A 10,093-nucleotide genomic window follows, 5' to 3' on the forward strand; every position below is an offset into this window, starting at 1 on the left:
ACGATGAGTCAAACTTTATTATAATTTTCTTATATATGTTTAGAAGCAAGAGTTGGGAATAATCCATATGATGGATTGGAATAAGGAGTTATTCACCCAATTGAAATTTTCGAGAGTTGTATGAGATACAATTGGAAGGAGTTCCTACCTAAATAACCTAGTTTTGTGTAATCCGCCTACGCGGACTTAGAACGAAGTGAAATATGGATCTCGACCTACTAGAAAATCTTCCAACGGGATTTTCCGAATCAAATGATGAGGGTCATTTGTTTTGAGTAAAATAGTGGGAGCATATTTAATTAAAGGCCTAATTGAATATGTCAATGATACTTATATTTTCATTAATCCTTATGTAGATTACCATGACAGCAAACACCTCTAACAACATCTTGCGATCAATCCTTGATAAGGAAAAATTGTCTGGGACAAATTTCCTGGATTGGCACCGAAACCTGAGGATTGTCCTCAAACATGATAAAAAGTTGTATGTCTTGGAGACACCTGTTCCTGAAGAGGAACCTCCTAGTTCTGCACCTAAGGCAGAAAGAGATGCTTATAAGAAGCATGTCGATGATGCCAATGAAACTGCTTGTCTCATGCTAGCTACCATGAACTCAGAATTGCAAAAGCAACATGAGAACATGTCAGCGTTCGATATGATCGAACACCTGAAGTTGCTCTATCAAGAGCAAGCAAGGCATGAGAGGTTTGAAGTTTCAAAAGCCCTTTTTCAAAGCAAGTTAGCTGAGGGAGCCCCTGTAGGTCCCCATGTACTCAAGATGATTGGGTATGTGGAAAACCTTGAGAGATTGGGTTTTCCCCTCGAAAAGGAACTTGCAACTGATTTGATCTTGCAATCGTTGCCAGATAGTTTCAGTCAATTTGTCCTAAATTTCAATATGATTGATATGGACAAATCTCTTCCTGAATTGCTCGCCATGTTAAGAACTTCCGAGCAGAATCTGAAGTCAAAAGGGAAGTCCATTCTGATGATCGGAAATGGAAAGAGACAGAACAAAAGGCCCACTAAGCAGAGTGATAAGGGGAAGGGAAAGGAAGTTTCCAATCCCAGATCCACTGCTGCTTTGAAGCCTAGTGGAGGCATAGCAAAAGAAGGCACCTGCTTCCATTGCGGTAAGACCGGACACTGGAAGAGGAACTGCCCAAAGTACCTGGAAGATAAGAAGAATGGAGTAGAGACTTCAACTTCAGATATTTTTGTTATTAATTTATCTACTTCTGCATCATGGGTATTAGATACTGGATGCGGTTCTCACATTTGTACAAATGTGCAGGAACTAAAAAGGAGTAGAGATTTGGCAAAAGGTGAAGTCGACCTACGAGTTGGCTATGGAGCAAAGGTTGCTGCTTTAGCCGTAGGAACTTTTGTATTGACTTTACCTAGTGGTTTAATAATTCAGTTAGAGAACTGTTATTATGTACCTGCAATTAGCAGGAATATTATTTCCATTGCTTGTTTGGACAAGTTTGGTTTTTCATTTATAATAAAGAACAATTGTTGCTCAATTTATTTGAATGATATATTCTATGCTACTGCACAAATGAACAATGGACTATATGTCCTTGATCTTGAAATGCCTATTAATAACATTAATACAAAAGGGTGAAACCTAACGAGTTAAAACCAACTAGGTAAGAATATTAAAACTCTTCGATCAGATCGAAGTGATGAGTATTTAATCCTAGAGTTTGATGACCATCTGAAAGAGTGCGGGATCTTATCCCAACTTACTCCTCCTGGAACATCCCAATGGAAAGGTGTATCTGAGAGAAGAAATCGAACCCTGTTGGACATGGTCCGATCCATGATGAGTCACACCAATCTTCCAAACTCCTTTTGAGGACATACACCATTGACATCAGCTTACACACTTAACCGTGTTCCATCCAAAAGGTTGAAAAGACACCATATGAGATATGGAGTGGTAAGAGACCACATATGTCTTACATGAAGATTTGGGGTTGCGAAGTTTATGTGAAATGACAAATTTCAACTAAGCTTAAGCCCAAATCTGACCAATGCTTATTTGTGGGGGTATCCTAAAGAAACAAGAGGATATTACTTCTACAATCCTTCGGAGGGCAAAGTGTTTGTCGCTCGAACTGGAGTTTTCCTAGAAAAGGATTTTAATTCCAAAGGAACCAGTGGGAGGAAAGTAGAGCTTGAAGAAATTCAAGAATCACAAAGCATCGATACACCTATGGAGGAATTAGAGCAGGAAACACAAGTAGTTGTGTAAGAGCAACCTGCTCAAGTAGAACAAGACCAGCGTAGGTCAGGCAGGATACGTCACCTACCTAAGATATATGGATATCTGATCAAGGTGATGTATTACTCATGGATCAAGATGAGCCTGTGACTTACTCATGGAATCTTCGCCTTGATGAAACAGTAAAACTGTATGGATTCATCAAGAACAAAGATGAGCCTTGTGTCTACAAGAAGGTTAGTGGGAGCATGATCGTATTCCTGGTATTATGTGTAGATGACATATTACTCATTGGAATCGATATCCCTACCCTGCAACAAGTAAAGTCTTGGTTGGGGAAATGCTTTTCTATGAAGGACCTGGGTGAAGCATCCTATCAGAATCTATAGAGATAGATCATGAAATGCTTGGTCTAAGTCAGAGTACATAGACAAAGTGCTGAGACGCTTTAATATGAATGATTCCAATCTGGTTATGTGTTTTGCTTAAATGGTGGCACTGTGAGCTTGAAAAGTTCAACGCAAGATGCAGTTGCTAATTCTACAATTGAGGCCGAGTATATTGCTGCCTTAAGTGCAGCAAAGGAAGCTGTTTGGATCAATAAACTTGGCATAGTCCCTAGCATTATGGATCCCATTGGTCTCTATTGTGATAACAATGGTGTTATCGCACAAGCTAAGGAGCCTAGATCTCACCAACGATCCAAACACATACTTAGACGTTGTGTGAAAATATGTAAAGTACCTACACTTGACAATGTTGCTAACCCACTGACAAAGCCTCTTGCGCAGCAGAAGCATGATGGCCATACTAGATCAATGGGCATACGGGGTATGCCTGATTGGCTCTAGTGCTAGTGGGAGATTGTTGGTGTAAGCCCTAGAGGCCAATACTTTTGGTACTTGTATCGAATTATTTAAAGGCATTTTCTTTATTATGGTTGATTAATAAAGTCCCTGGAATAGATAGTCCGTTTAATGTATTAAGTGTGACTTAATCATGAGAACACATTAAACATAAGGACACTATTCTTAAAGTATCCGTAGTCAAGCTTTAGTGTGAAGTGGGATAACATTAAAGCATTAAGACTATTATGTTTGTAGACTGATGATCACATCTCATGGATCATGGATAAAGAGTTATCAAGTCTTAAACATAGGTATGAATATTATGAGTAATATTTATACCGGATTGACCCGCTATGAGAATACTATATGGAAAGTTATGCAAAGTGTCATAAGTTATTCTCATGGTGATAATAGTGTATACCACTCTTCGACCTGAAACCACTATGGATCCTAGATGTAGAGTCGAGTGCTTTATTGTTGATCCAACGTTGTCCGTAACTGGATAACCATAAAGACAGTTGATGGGTACTCCACAAAGCATGCTGAGGGACATGAGTGTCCTAGATGGAATTTGCCCATCCTGCGTAACAGGATAAATGTCTATGGGCCCAATATTGAACTGGACAAGGATGACACGGTTTATACCTTGTGTTCAATATAGACATAAGGGCAAAGGGGTAATTATACACATAATTATTATCACAGGAGGTTTTGTCAGATCACATGACATTTTCGTGACTTGGGTAGCAGTGATGTGTTGCTAAATACCGCTCACTGTTTATTATGTTAAATGCGTGATTTAATATAATTGCCAACGCCGCGAAAACCTATAGGGTCACACACAAAGGACGGATTGATGGGAGATAGAGTAACTAAGGAACACTGTAAGGTACGGTGCACTTAAGTGGGAGACGAAATATGGTAAGGTACCAAATACTTAAGTGATTTTGGGCATATTATAAGATATGGGCCAAAATACACTTAAGTGGGCTTTTTAGCTTGAAGCCCACACAAGTGGTTCTATAAATAAAACCCCTTGGGTAGAAGCATTGTCACTCCACTCCACTCAGACAGAATTTCAAGTAGAGACTTGGAATTTTGTTTCCCTCTTTCTCTCACTCAAAGCCTTCATTCATAACAGCTAGCACTACGATTGAAGGAATCCGTTCGTGTGGACTGAGTAGAGACGTTGTCATCGTTCAACGTTCGTGATCGCCCCGTGGATTTGTATCAAAGGTTTTGATCATTATCAGAGATCTGCACTAAAGGTTTGAATCGCCACAAGAGGTAACGATTCTATCACTGATCATGCCCATTCGTAAGGATCACTAAATGGAGAAATTTTTAAATTCCGCTGCGCCTTGGATGGCAATTCTCCAACATCACAGTCTTGCACGATCCATCAAAAGCTTTGACTACTACTCCACTCTGCCTTATGGGAGGCCCCTGATATGAAAGTTTGGCGAGAGTGGACTTTGGCAATACATTAAGTGATGGCCTTGTGTCCACCAACACATTGGACAGGGCATCGTCTTTGCAGTTCATAGAGATATGTAAGGCCAAATTATGGTTTTTTCCCTCTTCGGGAAGATCATCATCGTAGAAGCTCAAATTGTTGCAGGCAGTTATATTTGCAACAATGCTATCAAACTGTTCAATTATGACATCGTGATCCACATATGCCATGTCCAGCACCCTTTACAACGCTTCGCGGTATGGCTTTGAATTCATCAACAAAGATAGGATAGATATCTTTGATGGAGTTTGAAGCAACTGCTCCACAACATTGTACTCGCTCTTCTTGATGAGCCTTAACATCTCATCACCATCCTCTCTCAATATGCCAGATTAGCCAACTAGGATAGGAGCTTTATCAGTTTTGACAACAACAGGGTCAACACCCTTCACAGCAGGAATGTAATAATTTGAAGAAGAAGTCCCCACGGAACCGGCAGAGCTAACAACATCCCTCTTTACGACGTTTTCGTGGGATTTCGGCTGAGCCGAGAAAACACGACCACTACGGGTCACTCCACTAACATCGGATATGCTTACAACAGAGGTTGAGGGCAACGACACCTCCTTCCCATCTTCAAGCATAACAGCATGGTAACGGTACGGGATCGCTTTATCTGACACATATGGGACAGGGCCCGCTGGCTTTATCATAAGAGTTGGCACCACCTTCCTTTTGCTGCCATCATACTTGATGACAACAGGATCAGGAATATTGAACACAGGGGTAATAACATCAACTTCATCCTCATCACGATTTTGAAGTATCTCGATCATCCCTTGGTCTAGCATCTCTTGGATGTCCCTTCTTATCTTGCGGCATCCTCTTTCATTGACAGTGCACACATGGCACCTATCATGATCGTGCTCATAGTGACTGTACTCACACAACAGCCTATTCATTTCCACCAGGGATTGCCTTATATCATTCACATAAAGGACCTTATACTTTACAGGGCAACCCTGGACCATGTCGACAGCTGCCTTCCCATGCTCGGGCAGTGGGTTCTTCTTAACATTAGGGCATATATCCTCAAAGGATAGCATCCCACTCCTCATAAGGTCTTGCACCTTTGTCTTCAACGGAAAACAGTTCTCCACATCATGTCCGGGCGCGCCGGAATGATACACACAATGAAGTTCAGGCTTGTACCACCATTGAGGATTGGCTGGCACAGCAGGAGGATCACGTGGAGTCACCAACTTCCTATCAATCAAGGAAGGGTACAGTTCAGCATAATTCATAGGAATCGGGTCAAAAGTCACCCTCTTCCTCTCATGATTGCTGGTGTTGTTGTTGTTATTGTTTCTACGAGACTGGTAAGCCTGTTGTTGTTGACGAGATTGTTGTTGTGATTGTTGAGCTTCTTTGAAAACAGGTGCTATATGAGCCACCTGGTGTTGGTAGACGACTGGTCGAACTTCCTTCCTCCTCACAGAGGGCCTTCTTTTACTATGGGAAGAAACAACATGAGTCTCACCTTCCTTCTTTCTGGAAAATCCTCCATATTTCTTTGCCGAAGAATTATTATCATAGGACAAACGTCCTTCACGGACTCCCTCTTCTAGCCTCATCCCCATATTTACCATTTCGGTAAAGTCCGAGGGAGCACTAGCAATCATACGCCCATAATAGAAAGAGCTCAAAGTCTTCAAAAAGATCTTTGTCATCTCCTTCTCCTCCAATGGTGGCACTATCTGAGCTGCCAATTCCCTCCATCTCTGGGCATACTCCTTGAAGGTTTCCTTATCTTTTTGGGACATCGCCCTCAGTTGATCTCTGTCCGAAGCCATATCCATGTTGTACTTGTACTGCCTTACGAAAGCCTCACCGAGGTCATTGAAAGTGCACACAGAGCCACAGTCAAGACCCACATACCATTTCAAGGCAGCGCCAGACAGGTTGTCTTGAAAATAATGGATGAGCAGTTGGTCATTATCGGTATGCATAGACATTTTTCTAGCATACATGACCAAATTGCTGAGCGGACAGCTATTCCCCTTGTATTTTTCAAAGTCAGGGACCTTGAACTTCATCGGAATCTTTACATTCGGGACCAAACAGAGCTCAGAGGCGCTCTTCCCAAACAAGTCCTTCCCTCGAAGGGCTTTCATTTCCTTTCTCAAGTCAGAGAACTGGTCTCTCATCTCGTCTAATTTGTCATATACATCCGGGTTCTCAAAGGCCTCGGAATGGTAGATAGTCTCGTCAACACGGACTTGAGGAATGGGAGCTGGAATAGGAACATAATTAACCACCAGGGGTGGCACCACAGGGACCGGGCTAGATGTCGGCTGAGCTTGCGCTTGCGAATGATATCCTTTGGGCATGAAGTTATGGGGCATCCCCCAAGGGTAACCGGAAGGCATAACATTGACTGATCCCAGCAGGGGCTGGTATAGAGGTATGATCTACTTTAGGTGCTTGATTGGACGCAGACGCTTGCACATTTACAACTTGCTTTTGAGCTTGGAACAGAGACTCCACTAGAGTAGATAACCGCCTGACTTCTTCTTTGAGTTCTACGTTCTCGTTCTCTAGTTGTTCGGCCACTGCTTTGACGTTTGCGCGAGTGCGGTATGGATGCGTCAGCTTGTCTTCAAAATAAATGAAGAGCAAAGAGTTAGACCATTGTATCAAGAGCTCGGAACCAAAACCTAATTATGCATATGATGCATGCAATGCTCGTGCATATGCTTTTGTTTTTTTATCGGAGGAACTTTATAAGGGTCTATTTGCAAATATTTTGAAAATATTGAACTTTTTGAGACATATGTGGAATACTCATAGCAATATAATATTTGGAAACTTTTTACACCAAAGAAGTAGTACAGTCTCGGTAACCAAATACAATACAAGAGAAAAGGAGAGTAAACATCCTATGGAGCCCTAGAAGCAGTCGTCTAAAGCCTTCGAGATCGGAAAATACTTCGCACGAAGCTTCTTCACCTCTCTCTCATAAGCTGCTTCCATGTCGGCCTTCTCCTTGGCGAGCTGATCATATCTCTTCTTCCAAAACCTAGACGAGTGAGGCAGGAGAGAAGTAACCACATCATCGGGCTCATAAATAACCTGATGCTCTAGAAACTCGACCAATGCATCCTTATTCTTGAGTTGCTAAAGAAACTCCTCACACTCACGAACTCAAGCACGCGAACGGTCTTCGTCTCTCAACTCCTCTACTCCTTGATTAGGGAGGGTCGAAGGCCCAACCATAACCGTAGGGGTAGGTCTCGGATACTCATACGGCATGCGGTACTCTAGGGCTCTCTTCCTTACCCAAGAGGTGTAAGGCTCCAAAGCAACACAGTTCCTCGAACCAAGCTCATTCCTCCCTTTCCTATGAACCTTGCGCCAGGCGTGGACCATCCTATCCTTTAGGTTTTTGGGGATCTTTACCCTCTTGAAAGAATAAGCCTTCCAATGAAGTGTTGTTAGGTTTATCCTTTAAGGGGAACCCAAGCTGACGACGAGCCAAAGCAGGGTTGTAGTTAATTCCACCACATGTACCAAGAAGAGGTACATTGGAGAACTCACCACAAGAATCAATAATCTTAATGCCATCATAGACATGATTATACCAAGAGATATCATCATTAGTGAGAGACATAAGTCTCGTGGACCACCGTAGACATCCCTTGTTCTCCTTGAAGGCAAGCGTCTGAGGCAAGTGCGAAATAAACCACTTGTACAACAGAGGCAGATAGCATACAATGGAACCACCACCCTTTGCATTCCTCATATGCAAAGAGAAATAAGTGTCACCCAACAAAGTCGAAACGGGATTAAGAGAAGAGAAAATCCTAATAGCGTTCACATCCACGAAGTTGTCGATGTTGGGAAATAACACTAGCCCATAGATGAGGAGTACAAATATGGCTTCAAAAGCTTCCTTACTCATGGCCTTCCCAAACAAGGTAGCTTTGGCAATCAGAAAATCAGACGGGAGACGTTGAATTCCACCCTTGGTAGTCATATTGGCAACAATGTCGGATACTTCCACGTGAAGCATGTCAGCAAGCTCTTGAGAAGATGAAATCTTCTCCAAACCACTAAATGGCAGTCAGTCAAGAATAGGTATACCCACATGATAAGCGTACTCCTCCAATGTAGGCAAAAGCTAGAAATCCGGAAAAGTGAAGCACCGATACAAAGGATCGTAGAACTGCACCGACACACTCATCAGACCCTCATCCACCTTGGTAGAGAGAATAGCTAGAAGCTTCCCATGGCGAGCTTTGAACTCCAAGGGCTCTAATACATAAGATGTCAGACGCCTTAACTCTCTCAAGTCGGGTAGTCTGAAATTGTACTTCTTCGTATTCCTTCTTTGCTTATCCATGTCTGAAAATTTGCAAATAGACCTTTTAAGTTCCTTGCAAAAATCTTATTGTCGGTGACATGAATGCGGATGAATGCATGGATGCATGGATGCAACAAACACACTCAAGGATCAAGCAAGTCACTCCACACAAAGGTCACGGGATGGCTCAAGTCATCGTCAATATCAATCATCTATCTTGGTGTATTAGATTTTACACCATATCAACACCCAAGATCCATTGATTTTGAGGATATACGAGAACGGATCGACCGTGAATCACAGATTTGTTGTGAGTCACGGGCATGGAGTCTCGGTTAAGAACCACCCACGGGAGTGTACTATGGTTAAACTTGACAATCATGTTCTAAAAGGTTCCCATAGTCATCATCCCGTCTTTCAGATATTATCGGATAAAACGACTACTCGTCCTCCAAAAATATTCTCGAGAGGAACTCTTATGAGTGTAGTATCGTGTAACAATCGCATCAAGTCTTACACTTGAACGACCTTCGCACTACGTCCTAAAATAGGCCAAGATGGACTAGGTATCTAAGGTCCTTGGTTTCTAGGGTTCATATTGGAAAGAGTGGTGCCTAACCACGACTACTCGTGTGACATTAGTGATCCCAATAAGACCTCCACCAAGTGAATGGACTTGCAAGTTAACTTGTTAAGGACTAACTCCACACAACTCAACAAGACTATGCCATTCTCTTATCATAAGTGCACTCGAGTTCGGGTATAGAACTCATCTCACAAGAAACCACCAAGCATACAAGCAATTAATATATCAAGCAATTCATACATTACAAACAATACATTCATCCCAAATTTGCACAAAAATATGCCATAAATAAATATAAACATACAATACATACAAGCAAAAAGTAGGCTAAACCCACGGGGTTTCCCCAGCAGAGTCGCCACTTTTATGTAGCGGGGTTTTCATTACTTTTAGGTTTATTGACTAAACCAAAAGTCAACATACAATTCGAGTCGCCACCGTATTTTTATTTATCCAAAGGAAAGGCTAAAAAGCGAACAAAAGCTAAGTAAGAAGTTCTTCAAATCAAAAGCTAATAAAAATGTCAGAGATCTAGGTAAGGGGTTGGTTATGAAATGGGAAGGTTTTACGCACCCAAAACATCCTTAGTACTCTAAGGGAACCCTTTTT

The sequence above is a fragment of the Lathyrus oleraceus genome, chromosome 6, assembly GCF_024323335.1.
Source record: "Lathyrus oleraceus cultivar Zhongwan6 chromosome 6, CAAS_Psat_ZW6_1.0, whole genome shotgun sequence".
NCBI lineage: Eukaryota > Viridiplantae > Streptophyta > Magnoliopsida > Fabales > Fabaceae > Lathyrus > Lathyrus oleraceus.